The following is a 14,271-nucleotide window of genomic DNA, read 5'->3' on the forward strand; positions in this document are numbered from 1 at the left end:
TGTTTTCCCTTTTTTTTGTATTATGTGTTGCTCATTTTGTGAAATGCAATAAAAAACAAATAAAGCAAATTAAAAAAGAATACTAGCACCCCTGCCGTGTCTTTATTCATTAAATGCTTTTCTGTCAAATAATGTGATCCAGGAAATAACATAAAAAGGTGATATGTGTTCCTACTTGTTTTGAAAGGAAGATAAAGTTACTAGATCTAACCATGTAGCATTGTTTACATTAGATAACTTGGGATGAGGGGAGGTGGGCTATGATCATTCATACTTATCACATAACAAAGCCGTATGGGATGATACATTGTATCCCTTGTGGTCTAGTGGTTAGGATTTGTTGCTTTTACCCCGACGGCCAGGGTTCGATTCCCAGCATTTTTTTATGTGGTGCTGTTAGATAAGTTGGATAACTTGAATGCTGTGCCTTTTTTGTTCTGTAATTTGTGGTAAAAGTTCAAGTTTGGAAAGTTCACAATCCTCTAGCTGTACCAAATTGGGTCACAGCAAAAATTGAGTCATGATCATGAAATTTGAAGTTTACGGGGATCTTTTTATTATGCTTATGTTACTTAGCAAGATCGTATTCACCTTATAATGGATAAATCAGTCAATTAGATCATATCTATTCACCTCTAAGACTAGTGCTGCAAACATTTCTTTCATAACAAAGTCTTTGTGGTCTCTATGTGATACAATGCTTCTGCCACTTGCTTAAATATCTTAAACACCTCCTTTGATACACTAAAAAAACTAAATCATGACCAAATCATGTAAACAACCATCAGTGCTAAAACTAATAGCCTCATAGTGTCCGCTGCCTAAACGTCTCGGGCTAAAAACAAAAATTATGGAAATCATGATTTTAGCCATATTGGATTTTTTTTACGTCACCAGCAGACGCATTTTCGGCCGCCTCTGTTTACTTGGAAGATGCTCTCTCCCGAGCGTTGCCGATCTCTTCCGACATCGCTCCCGGTAAGGATCATCGGGACTCTTTCCGGATCTTCCCGACGTTTGCCGATTTCCCCGATGACGTTACCATCTGGGACGTTCAGGCTGTAGTCGTCGGGCATGGAGCGTCTTTTGCCAAAATGTGGTGAGTCGAGGCGCATTATGGTTTCGTACCATTTGTGTGGCGATGCCCCGGCTGGAAAAAAAGGGACAATTTTTAAACCTTTAAAATCATTGTGAAAACCTTAATGATATAAGAAAGATATCCTTCGTCGGTAAAGGCAACTGTCATCTTGTAATCAAAGCAAAGAATGTGCCTGAAAAGAATAGGTGCAGAACAAAAACCGAAAGGGATAAGAAAAGAGAGAAAACATCAAATGAGAAGAAAACCTCAAGGCCGCCCTAACCTTTTATTGTTGCAGACCAACTGTAGTCACCAACCCTGTAAACTAGATTAAGACCATGAATGAATAACAAAATAATAAAGTATCTAACACAAGAATATAATAATAAAGTATCTAACACAAGAAAAGTAGCAAAAATACATCAAGAAAAAGGAAGAAAGAAGAAAGGAAACCAAAAAATGAAGGATGATGATTGGTGAAAAATATAGCAAAATCTATAGCAACATCACATGTTTAAACTGTTGCGTGACGAAACGCACCTCTTCGGCTTTGCGGGTTGGCGAGATACACGTCTGTCCCGCGGCCATGTAGCTGATGGATCCCGCACGCTTCCGTCATCAACATCGCCACAACCAACGCAACTATTCTCCCATCCATGGTTGTCTTCACTTCCTGCAGAAAGAACAGAATAGGTCAGAATTATACTGGAGAGTGACGTCATCAATATAGAAACTAACGTCACATACATATTATCCTTAAGGACGATGTAAGGATATATAGACATGGATTATCGATGACGTGTTCATGACGTAATTGATTTCAATTTTTCTTAAGTTTGTCATTAATCATAATCGTCATATCCTGTGATGTCAAGATTTCTATGTATAGTGTTCTCTGTTTTGTCATTTTTTGACGGCCAGGAAAATAAGCCTTGAGCCTTTCATGCATAGAAAGAGGCACAACAACTCCAACTGCAACAACGTAAAAACGAAGGCAATAAACCAAGTTCACTGTAGAAATTTTACTGACGGAAAGAAATGTCATCAAAAAAATCTTTAAAAAAAACAAAATCTAAGTAAAATGACATGAACCAAAGAATAAACACTAGACACAATCCGTACGCCAAATAAACCAGAAAAATTCCCAGGGGGCATAACATCTTTACAATAGGAATTGGCATGCTTTAATTTTCTAACGCGTCTAAAGGCCATTACATTACAGCAAAAAAAGCCACAAATGGCCCGCCCCAACATATAATGGACCATGAAAGGTGACTTTAAATGACATTTTTCTTTTAAAATGTACCGTAGGCAAAGCTAGGATCTGACGTGAACATCATTTCCTGCACATTGCTTTCACAAAGTAAAAGAGATCAAATGGCAATGTCTGGCGCCTTGTCTTTCAAAAAGGCGTCAATTTTAGGCGCCATCTCAACAAAATGAGCTTACGGGTTCCAAAACGTGAACCAAAGGTCCTTCCACTGAGGTATCATCTTTCATTCATGCGAAGAAAAATCGAGATTATAAGTTATGGTTTTTAACGAATCCTTGGCACAGCTCGTCTTGTTTTAGTCACCTGTAAAATCGCAATATCATTGCTATCATAGCATCCGCATAAGGTCAGACTTATGACCTCGTCCTATTTATAGATCTGCCAGGCATGGAAGACGTACTTGAGATATGATAACAACAAACTTTTCTTGCATTTTAAGACTAAGCTCAGGGTGGATACTGGCAATGGGCAAAGGCGTTCTCAGCACAGCACGGTCGCACGTAGCCTGGGTGCCAGACCACTGCGCTCCTGGCGCTACTCCTTCGGCCGGGGAAGCAACTTGCGCCGCCGTCAGAGTTAGCACACGGCCCCCTATCCATCAACACCTTCTGGAATATTGTCTTTCAAAGTCTTCAACCCTGAATTCCCCACCCTATACTAATCCAGCACCTCCCAAACCAAGAACTGTCTGCTACCCTAAAATCATGGCAATAGCATGTTCCGAACATGAGGTTCAAAAATCGTACTAAATCTAAGACTTTCAAACTGCAGTCTGCTTTATAAATGAATATCACCAAGTATACCATTTTTCGTTTACCAGATGTTTAAATTGTTGGCCCACGGCCTGCGTGCCGATTTGAGCTTATCATGAATAAACAAAGGTTCAAAGAAACAAACAAACACACACACAAACAAACAAACCAGTAAGTACGTAAAACAATCCTTCTGTTTAAGTCTGTGTTCCTAAACTCCAGGAGACACGGAAAATATGCCTTTTAAAAAGATCATGTGTTTGAGAAGACGTAGGAAGTAGAACGTTCTTCTTCTGTCTGAGTACGCCGAACTACTACGATCAGACTTCCCTCGAACTTCAAAATGCACGAGCAAGACGTTAGATTCAAGCCACTATGTTCCCGCCAAGCTCTTGATAGATTACAAGTGTAAAGTATAAGTGAAAATTACATGTATAAAGAGTGTAAAGAACTGAAACGCCCTTGAGAGATAACAAGCATGATGACAGAAACAGGAAAGATAGCTTGCTGTGATGCTGCCAGGGACGTGGCAGATGATGGATACACTGGGGAAATTATTAGCCAGACCAATACTCATGTGAGATGTTTTTCCGGCCTAATTGTGAGTTTGGGTACAGTATTATCCTACCATCACAGTAGTGTAATTCCGTACCTTTAGAGACATAGCGGTTGTTGTCAGCATTTGACATTTAGAACAAATATCCTAGGTATAAAATGGTATCTCTTAATGATAAATAAATGCATCTATTCAATGTAAGGTGGCTTTTTATCATACTAATTACAATGGCGTCACATGTAGGAATAACTGTGATCCGATGAAATTGGTGTGAACAACACACCTCCCTCGCAATGATATATTATTAACAGAGGGGAAACCGGAAATGATACAAGTGTTATCATCATATCAAAGCTTTTTATACTATGCCAGAATGTCAGACGTCAATATAGTCAAGTTTATTCGTAAAGAACCATACTAAAACAGCTTATATATGATATTTACAAGTATGACTAAGTGTTAATGAAACACATACAAGACCTAGGGACTTAACAACGTATGCACCAGAAACAAATTATATCTCCTAACTTCAACGGAACTTGTCTAAAAGTAGAACAACTCAAAGTGAGAGCGTCGTCCCTTTTCCCACAGCATGAGTTCCAGAAATAGTGGCCATGTCCAGAGGCAGTGGCATTAGCTACATTAACGGATGAACACGATGATACACGGTGGAAGACGAAACACATTTTATTACAAGTTGCCCGTTCTACGATCAAAAAAGAAAGGCGCTGTTTAAAGAGGCCACCAAATTCCATCCAAACTTCTCCATGTTTACAGAACAAACAAAAAAAACTACTCTCTATTAACATCACAAAACCCACAAATTACAGAAAAAGTGGGAGCATTCGTCTTCCACTGTCTCGAAAAAAGAAGTCAAACCCAAATAAGATAGAATTTAGTGTTAGTATTTAAACTAGAATAGTCACATGCTATATTGTTACCAATTGTCTGTCCGTCCTTCCATGTTTCATGTACTTGCAATTAGCCTACGGGCAAGAACTTGCAATAAAATCATTATTAACAATGATCATCACATTTAATCGGGCATATGTGTACTGCAATATGTCGGAAAATAGATCCAGAGACAGGCAGGTGATGGTCGCCATATTGGAGTCCCTTTTTGCATTTCATTAGACGCATACGCAGCATAGCAGAGTTTTATTGGCAAATATGTTTTTTATGCTCTTTCTTGATCTAAAGACATTTAAGAATGTCTGTTTGATATTCACATTGTCTAGACGCTTGAGATGGGGTTCAATGAAATGCAAATGGTACCACCAGCATGGCAGTGGACACAAGTGAAACGCCCCATTACTTCTTTTCGAAAAGGATGCAAATGGAGATTATAATCTTTGAAAGGTATGGACAGATGTGGTTGTATCCTTATAAGAAAAAGGTACAGTATGTCATTTTTAATCCTGTTTTTATAATGATTATCCGTCTCAAACAATGTACCAAGCATTAAAGAGTTCTATAGTCCCTCATACCCCACCCTCTAACGTGATCCTTTATATCCAAATATTTATGCACTTTCTGTTTGGGTGAACCATGTCATGCTAAAGGCATTACAGACACATCTATCTACTTTTGAAAATGATTAATCATCATTCGCAGTGTGCACTACTCGGGCCTGTTTCCAAGCTGAAATAAGATGCCAATATTTCATCCGCAAAAGCATCAGTATATACAACCTTTGCTCGAACGCTGACCTTCGAATGTCACCAATGAAGACACGGTGGCGTTGAATCGAAGTAGAAACCATCAAGTAGAAAATACTATGACTGATTTTCCTGCAGAACCCCTTTTTGTCATGCGTTTACATCATACGATTGTAGCCCCGAAAGATTCAGTTGGATGCCGGTGTTAACGTCACTGACAAAAAAACAAGCTTTGCATTTGTAGACGAGATCAAACGAATACAAACGAATAAAGGTAAAACCCTTTGCTCCAAGGGAGCATGAGCCCGGGATTAATGACGCGCCATGGTTGGCCTTGGTGCTCACATTGTCGACTTTTGTCCGTTATAGTGAGATTTTCTAGCTTACAGAGGCTTTGAAGTCTGCTCTAAAAGAATCGTTGAAAGGAGGGTAAAGTAGTGGAAAGACAAAGACAAATCATAAGTACCAACATCCCCAAAAGCCGGCCATTGTTCTCTACAGATACGTACTTAGAGTATATGTGGTGAATTTTCCTTCGCTTCTGGCTCTTAGCTGTCGAACTAAGAACGATGACATTAGCTGTCGAACGTAAGAAGAATGCATCTATGCCTTCCTTTTAAGCGGCTTTTTTGTCCCTACTGTACACGTATTTAGATATTCATTGTTTTTAGAAATAACCACCGTGACTTTAAAATTTCTATCCGTACAAATGACTACTGGTGTGAGATGAATCTGTTTTTTTTTTCTTCTTCGCAATATAAACTATCTTTAAGTCATGAATTTTCATAAGATCGCAATAGCTAGTTGAGATGAGGATAAACAAAGTACGCAGGGAAAAGCAGCGCAACAAAATGAGGAAGCATATATGTACCTGTATTGGTCTGGGAACATCGGAATGGAAGCCTACGAAATCCATGCTTCTTTTTACAGTCCCCTAACTAGTTGGTAAGAGTACTACTGTCAGGGACGTTGTGGAGATCCCAAGTCTCACGGATAAAAATAGACAACGTTTGCTAGGAGTGAAAGCTCCCCAATCCTGTCTTTCCGGATCAAGTTACTTACTTTGTCGTCAGAGAGACAAAACTGTCTGATAAAAAGTATTAGGTACATTCTTTCTGATACAAGTGTCTTGTGGAGTAGAGCTACCAATAAGGCGTTTAAACAGTGCTGAGATCTTCAGGAAGTAATTTCTGGTAATCTCTGATTTGGAATGACGAATGTCTTCTGTGAAATCGCCACGTACCGGGTTTAATAGTTGTTGCCCTACATTGTATCTTGTACAATTGATTTTCTTCTATGTCTATGGTGAGTCACGTGGCAATCGAAAAAAACTTATACCTTACCATATCTGGATTGAATAGTCCACTGAAAGTCTTTCTTTATTCGTCTTTCACAAACATCTCCCTTGATGACGTCTAGCCCACATTTGCATAATATTCCATATTCTGACATGTTTGATTGAAACCTTTATACATGTATTTCGTTTCCAACTATCCCCAAATCAGACTTTTATGTATCGTTCGACTATGCAGCAATCTACATTTTAGATTACAGTAGTTTGGGAATTTATGAAATAGGCAATGTCTCAATTTCATCTAGTTCATTTTCTGTGAGCTGCCTTCAACAAAACGAACAAAAAATCACGACGATAACATGTCGAGAAAACGAGATATCGAAACCGGATGTTTAGCTTCAGTACCATAGAAAGCAACCAGGTGGTCCATTATTATTAGAAGTTGCTAACGGCTTCCTACATACTAAATACCGTACGGATTCATCCACAGCTTCTCGAGTTAGGCTGTTCACAAAAACAGTCACGGAACCGAAAACAAAACATTCTATATAAAAGTTAAAAAAAAATAACATTTCACAAAAATCGATAGACAATAGGGTATTATTTCTAAATCTTCTAATGTCAAAGAATATATGACCTTCAAATCACCACATGTAATTTGAGTGAATTGGAAACACCCCTCCCACTCTTATGTTTTTTAATGACATACATTGCAATTTGTATATTAAAGACTCGATATACCTTTAATATGAGAAAATTGTAATCCTGTGCGCTGTCGCGTGACGAGGACCTCTCTTGATCGTTCGGTTTTCGCGGCCCTGGATACGACTTAAACAGATTAACTCAGACGGGATGAAAGAGTTCGTTGCTATATAGTCGTGCCCATTCATACCTTCATAATAGGGAACGTTTTAATGACCAGGACTGATTAGCGATGCACTAAGCAGCCTTATTCTTACATAGTGTAAGATGACGGTTACGCATATGCAAAGTCCATTTGCTCATCAATTTTTTTATTATTCTTTTAGCTAAGAAATGACCAGTACTGATGCCTGAGGTACTCACCAGTTAACATAAATTGATGAGCGGGTGGACTATTCAATCCAGATATGGAAAGGTATAAGCCTTTTTCGATTGCCACGTAATTCAACATAGACATAGAAGAAAAAAGAAAACATCAGGACTGATTACCGATGCACTAAGCAGCCTTATTCTTACATAGTGTAAGATGACGGTTACGCATATACAAAGTCCATTTGCTCATCAATCTTTTTTTTATTATTCCTTTAGCTAAGAAATGACCAGTACTGATGACTGACGTACTCTCAAGTAGTTTTCTTACACAATTTAAGATTACGGTTAAAGATATGCAAAGTCCATTTGCTCATCAATTTTTTAAATTATGTTTTAGCTAAGAAATGACCAGTACTGATGACTGACGTACTCACCAGTTGTATTTTAACACAATTTATGATTACGGTTAAACATATGCAAAGTTGATTCATTATTGCTCATCAACTTCCAGATTATTTTGCAGCTAAGAAATGACCTGTACTAATGATTGCCGTACTCACCAGTAAGATTCTAACACAAATTAAGATAAGGATTACGGTTAAGCATACGCAAAGTCCATTCGCTCATCAATTTCAGGTGCTTAAGTAGCTTAGAAATCACCAAGACTGATGACTGATCTTGATGTCTTCTTGATTTGTTACTGGGCGACGTTCGAAACAGTCGAATTCTAACCCAACATGAAATTATAATGATAAGTTTATTGCAAATTTCTGCGCGAAGGCTAATTGCAAATAACATAGATAAAAGAACAGGGTACAAAATAAGTATAAAAGCGGCTAAACTAAATTTAAAAAAAAAACGTAATTGTCTATAACTATTAATTGTAGTTAGCATATCTGTATCTATTTAGCCGATATAACCGCCATTCGGTGTAACACACCAGCTTCGCAGGCACGCGGCGCAGCAGCAGCTGGTTATATTACGCCGAACGACCTGTTACGTCTAACCTTCGCATATCTAACTGCATGCATTGTTTAAAGCTGTCTAATGAGGATGCTTCCACGGTACTTGGTTGCAACGAGTTCCACTCTACGATCGTTCTTGGAAAATACGAATATGAACACATGAATCCTTGGTTGAAATGTCTGATACTTAAAGGCATGGCTATTTCTTGTCTCTTTATGAGCTGGTATTAGATACTTATTAGTCGGTACGTCCACCATATTAGTAATTTGCTCACCAGCTTCCTGATTATTTTGTAGCTGAGAAACATAAAGTGCTTGATTAGCATTCGGGCTCAAATCCTTGCCGGTTCATATCAAAGAAATGACTCTTACTGTGTTCTCTATTTAGCACTCAGCACTTTAGCATAAAACAGTATGGTAGTTTAATACACACCGTTACCAATGGACTCACCCCCTACTGTATTAGTTGCGCTACAGTTGCCCTAGGGGATGCGCACGGGGATGGGCAACACCCTATACACCAACACGCATGTATTCAAACCATTATTTCCAAACCATGTCTTGTCGCCTTTGTCAGGGCAAGCTCTAAAGGCGCCAGGATAATAAACTACATCACATTCTCCCCTTATATTTGAATGAAATTCAAATCTTTTTGAAGCAAAAGTCAAGCCTGTCTTGTTCGAAGGGGTAAACGTATGTGATCCCTTCTAAGCAGACAGCATCTCCTGGACCATGTCATGATAGACTTCCACCCGTGGGCCTAAGCATCTTTTAACCCTCATTTATCCGTAATCTATAACTTCATGTTTTGCTCAGGTAATGAAAATTACAGCTGCCCTTCCTAGAAATGTCTCACCGTGTACGGCCACCTTTCCAGACAATTTTAAGGCTTTACTTTTCTCAATGCCCTACATAATGAGTAGACAAGGACAGAGATACTAGTATTTTGTTGCTACCAAAATCTACCAAATAATTCTTACGGTGACCGCCAGAGGAAAACACATATATATAGCACAGTCAATGTATAATCTGGTGCTGATATAATTTTTTCTTTCGTAATATCAGATGATTCAAATCTGTCACTAGCCACCAAAAATCCTCCAAAATTAGCCTACTTGCCGTTTAATTCATATCTGGGATTTAGATTAAGAGATAATAACTATCTTTTTAGCAGTAATGATAAAAATGTCCTTATTCATAAATGTGTGTATCTTTTTTAAGGGTGGTCACCATCACTGATCAACACGGTACCCTTTCACATCACAGTAGACAACATCTTTTTAGAGGAAAAAATGGCAAAATGGCAAGATCACAAAAAACGACTATTTTACATACCACCAACTGTTCTTCTCCAATGCCCCAACTGCCTGACGTGGCTGGTTGTAGACAATGTAAGACGGAACTTAAACCGAATGATATCCAGCGATCCCGTCTGCCTTTCTTCACTTGTGACAACGGCTTCACTCCCTCGATGTAGCTTCTTGTTACTCACGCTGTTTGGGGCCTATTTGAAGAGATCTGCCGCCTCCGCGCGTGCGTATTTCACACTCCAGGGAGCCCTTTCCCGAAGGGTTAGCGCAGGTTGACCAATTAAAGTCTCCCCTTGCTCGCTTTCTCACATGATTGTACAAAGATGATGGGTTATGTCGCTACTGCACAGCTGATAATGTGTGATCATCTATTTCGACAATAAACGCGAAAGTTCAGGCCTTGCATTGACCCCCAGTAGCTAAATGAAGCTACTTGTAGAGTGGAATATGGCAGTTTTGGGTCGATTATCAGATGGTTACGCATTTTAGCGTTGAAAATTTACAACATTGCAAAAAACATTACCATTTCATGGTTTGTCCGTGAAACAAACAAATCAATGCTTCTGTTATATCAGAGGAAGGATTATAGATGTATAATTTGCAAAATTTATCGCAGAAAGATTGGTCACTCCTTTTTACATCTTGAAGTAGCTGTTGATACGAGTATCTCATATTTATGACCTGTTGATATCTAATATATATCTAAATATATATATATATAAGGAAATGTCTAACATTTGTTATATATCTATGTATCTATCTATTTATCTATCTATTTGCCTCTCTCTACATGACCCTCTCTTCTTGTGAAATTAGATTCAATATGTCTTTATTGAAATTTTCAGTGAGGCCGCCACTGAATTACATTCAATTTACAAACTTCAAGGTTAAACGTTTATACTCATTACAATATTTCACATTTCGTCGCTTTCGTGATTAAAAGTGGCTATATAATTGCACATTTCCCCTTGCACATTATAACTTGAATAAAATATGTATGCATAGATTGCACCTCGTGTTTTAGTTTCAGTCGTCTAGGAACCGGAGAGTGATAACGACATTGTAAATGGTAGAGGCATGTGGTGAGAATCATTGATGCATTTACAGAAATTGAGGCTTGTTTGAGGTTGGGAGCAAAAATCCCTTTGTTCGAAGCAAAGATGTTTGAAGTAAGATGACCCATTTTACTATTGTGGCGTCGAATAGCCAAGTGGCTAGCTATAGGCGCTAGCGGACCCGAGATGGAGAGGTCATAGTTTCAATTCCTGACATTCCCGGCTCGACGTTGTGTTCTTGGGAAACACTCTTTACACTTCTTTCTTCACTCTACCCATGTGTCAAAATGGGTATCTAAATTCGGTTGGGGAGGTAAAAGGTGGTAGAAGGAGAGAAATGGGTTAGAGCCAGTAGATTACATCCCACTTCCCCTACGGCTTTAGAAGATACTTATAGTACCTATACTTTTACCTTCCTAACCTACTCATGTTACTTTATTTCCTTTCGTCGTTATGTCGTCACCGACCACTGTGACAATACGATGACGTCAGCTATATTTTGATCACATCCGCCTCCCACGCCTCACGAGTTGGCATCAAAGACGGACAATCGGCTCACCAGGAGTAAAGCCTCATCAGAACTGACGAACTGGTCTGCTCCCACTTAGGATTAGTCTCCATTGACGTCTGCACTGTCTTCCTGTTGACAAAAAAATCACACGACGCAAAATTCAACGGAAACAGGTCGTCAAACAGTGATGACGGTTAAAACCGTTATTTTTTAATGTCTTCAAAGTCAACTTTGAATACGTACAAGAAGTATTTAAGGGGTATTTTTTCGGGGATATCTTTTTTAATCTATCAATTCACTCTGCATTACTATTCATATTCAGTGAGTGGTTCTTTTCGAAATAAATCTGCACTATATGTATGAAATGATATGTTCGGAGTAGTACTGACTAAAATGCTGGATGGATTACCTGTGAGACTTGATATATCGTGTACTTTGAACATGCACCATAAATTGTGTAAATTGCAGACATACGCCCGCTTCTACTAAACTACGAAGGCCAGTGATACCGTGGTGACCCGTAAAAACCGTACGACGAATTCGAATGTGATCGAGACTTTAGATAAAGTAGTTTTTCATCCTTCCGAAAATAATTTCATCAGGTTAGTAGAACATAGGATATTTAGAGTTTCTTTTAGCACAACCAGGTAATCTCACCTGCTGACGTTTTCGGTGTCTGTCAGACACCTTCTTCAGAGCTTCTGACTAGCTACTTATAGCGGCTACTTATAGCGGTGAGAAGCAGTACTCCAGTCAGAAGCTCTGAAGAAGGTGTCTGACAGACACCGAAACGTCAGCAGGTGGGATTACCTGGTTGTAATAAAAGAAACTCCAAATATCTTTAGATAAAGTAGTTTTTCATCCGATTTCAACCTGTTATTGATCTGAAAAACATCAACAACCAAAGAACAGCCCGATACTACGCTTTTCTCGGGACAGAATGATGTCCATTAAACATAATTTTCTTATGACACAACCTAACAAACGTTTCGACTGTTTGTCTTCTGTCTTTATGAGTATTGAATAAAACGTCACAACGGGGCAAGGAGAAGAAACCGTAGTAGCGTTCAAGACAGCATTCTTATCGGTATAATTACGTTACAATGGGACACGTTTACATTACACTGACATACACGTTTCCTTTGCACTGATACTGAGGACAATGCATTCCATTTAACACTTAGAAAGACAGCAGAAAGGCTGTAGAAACGTTCGTCAAGAGTAGACATTAGGGGTGGATACCGGTTTGGTTTAATAAGGTCCAAGTCCAAGTTTAGGTCCAGAGATTTAGGTTCAGGTCCAGACCTGAACCTGATCCTGTCAAGTTGATGTTTTGTTTTATAAGACCAATATTAAGCATAGAGAATTAATACTGACATGCACGACTATAAAAGTTTCTTGGTGAGAAGACTTTCAAGACAAACCAGTATTTGATATTTGAATGTTACACTTATTTTAAATGCCTTTTTTGTCAAAGGGGAGACTCAAAACACTTTTTATCAAACAAAATAGAACATATATTAATACTTTGTTCAGGGTTTTTTTACTCAGGTTTTAGGCATTAGGTTTTTTGGACTCGGTTCTTGGATGTTATAAAGGTCCGAATCAGGTCCAGCAAACCGGTATCCATCCGTAGTAGACATCCTTCCGTCTTATCAGATGATGATAGCACTCATGATTTAGCAGCGTTGGCAGCTTCTTATGTTGCTTAGAGACCAGTCACGGCCATAGTTTGGACATATAAATCCAGAAGCGTTTGTTAATAAACAATTGTAAATAACGCATTCGTAAGAAAACTATGTTCAATTAATTTACCAACATGGTAAAACTATCTACCGTAGAAGGATGTCCTGTATCAATTAGCAATCTACAATGTTATACGACAGCATATCATATGTACAGACCTTCTACTCTTAATCTTACTAACAGGAGAATTTGGTAATTATATATAGTGAACTAAGAAGTCTATCCGTCAAAGGATTTATTTATCCAAACATGATGCCAAAACCCTCCTTAAGATGTAAATTAGAAATACTCCCCAGGTATTCCTTGTTGATTATTGTGTTCCCATGCATAGATTTCGATAGAACTTCATCATCAATCTTTTACAAATCTCACTGAAGCGAGAATGGGTACCGGTTCGTGATAACAGGCTGTTTCTAACAACAGTCCTATCAGCCGGGTTTTGACAGTTACCTTCTTACAGTACAGTACAATACTTGTTATCTTGCACAGCTAGATTCATGTAGCCTGCTATCATTGACAGACGTACATATGTACGCAAGTTTATAATGATGACTCTCTACAAAGTTTGTCTTGTTTGTCTATCAGCTCCCGCAAATACAGGATGGGAAATTGCTAGTATTTTTTCCAAACAATTCTAGACCACGTCTAGTAGATTGAACCTTCGGTTCCGTTTTCACCCATTCACTGCACGAATGGCCTCGGATCTCGGCAGATACGTACAGGGATTCCTCCGGAAATATTCCAACCCGGGCGGAATTAGTCGGATCCGTCAGTTACGTTGGATCCGGCTGTATCCGTCAGTAACCGCCAAAAATACAGAAAAATCCCTGTACGTATCCGCCGGGATCCGAGGCCATTTCGTGCAGTGATTATTTTACAGTTAACGCCCACCGTACAATGCGTCACATTTTTTTTCTCGTTAAATTTTACCTAGTTTCCACAAAAGGATGTTTGGTTTCATGTGTGGACAGTCCGACTTGTTTGATTGACACCGTGATGATGCTTACGTTTCTGCCAAGTGTAGTTAGATCTCATTAAGATGACAGAGATGTTAATTAG

General features: G+C 38.8%; 1 long non-coding RNA gene across 1 annotated transcript; it reads right to left on the reverse strand.

Annotated features, from left to right (window-relative positions):
• Positions 1-532: 532 nt before the first annotated feature.
• On the reverse strand, positions 533-10,079 carry LOC136446356 (uncharacterized). The gene is made up of 3 exons (XR_010757564.1): positions 9,926-10,079; positions 1,619-1,751; positions 533-1,150 (listed from the first exon to the last, which is right to left on the reverse strand). It is a non-coding gene; the product is annotated as an uncharacterized lncRNA (long non-coding RNA).
• Positions 10,080-14,271: the final 4,192 nt, after the last annotated feature.

This window comes from Branchiostoma lanceolatum, chromosome 12 (genome assembly GCF_035083965.1).
Source record: "Branchiostoma lanceolatum isolate klBraLanc5 chromosome 12, klBraLanc5.hap2, whole genome shotgun sequence".
NCBI classification, from domain to species: domain Eukaryota; kingdom Metazoa; phylum Chordata; class Leptocardii; order Amphioxiformes; family Branchiostomatidae; genus Branchiostoma; species Branchiostoma lanceolatum.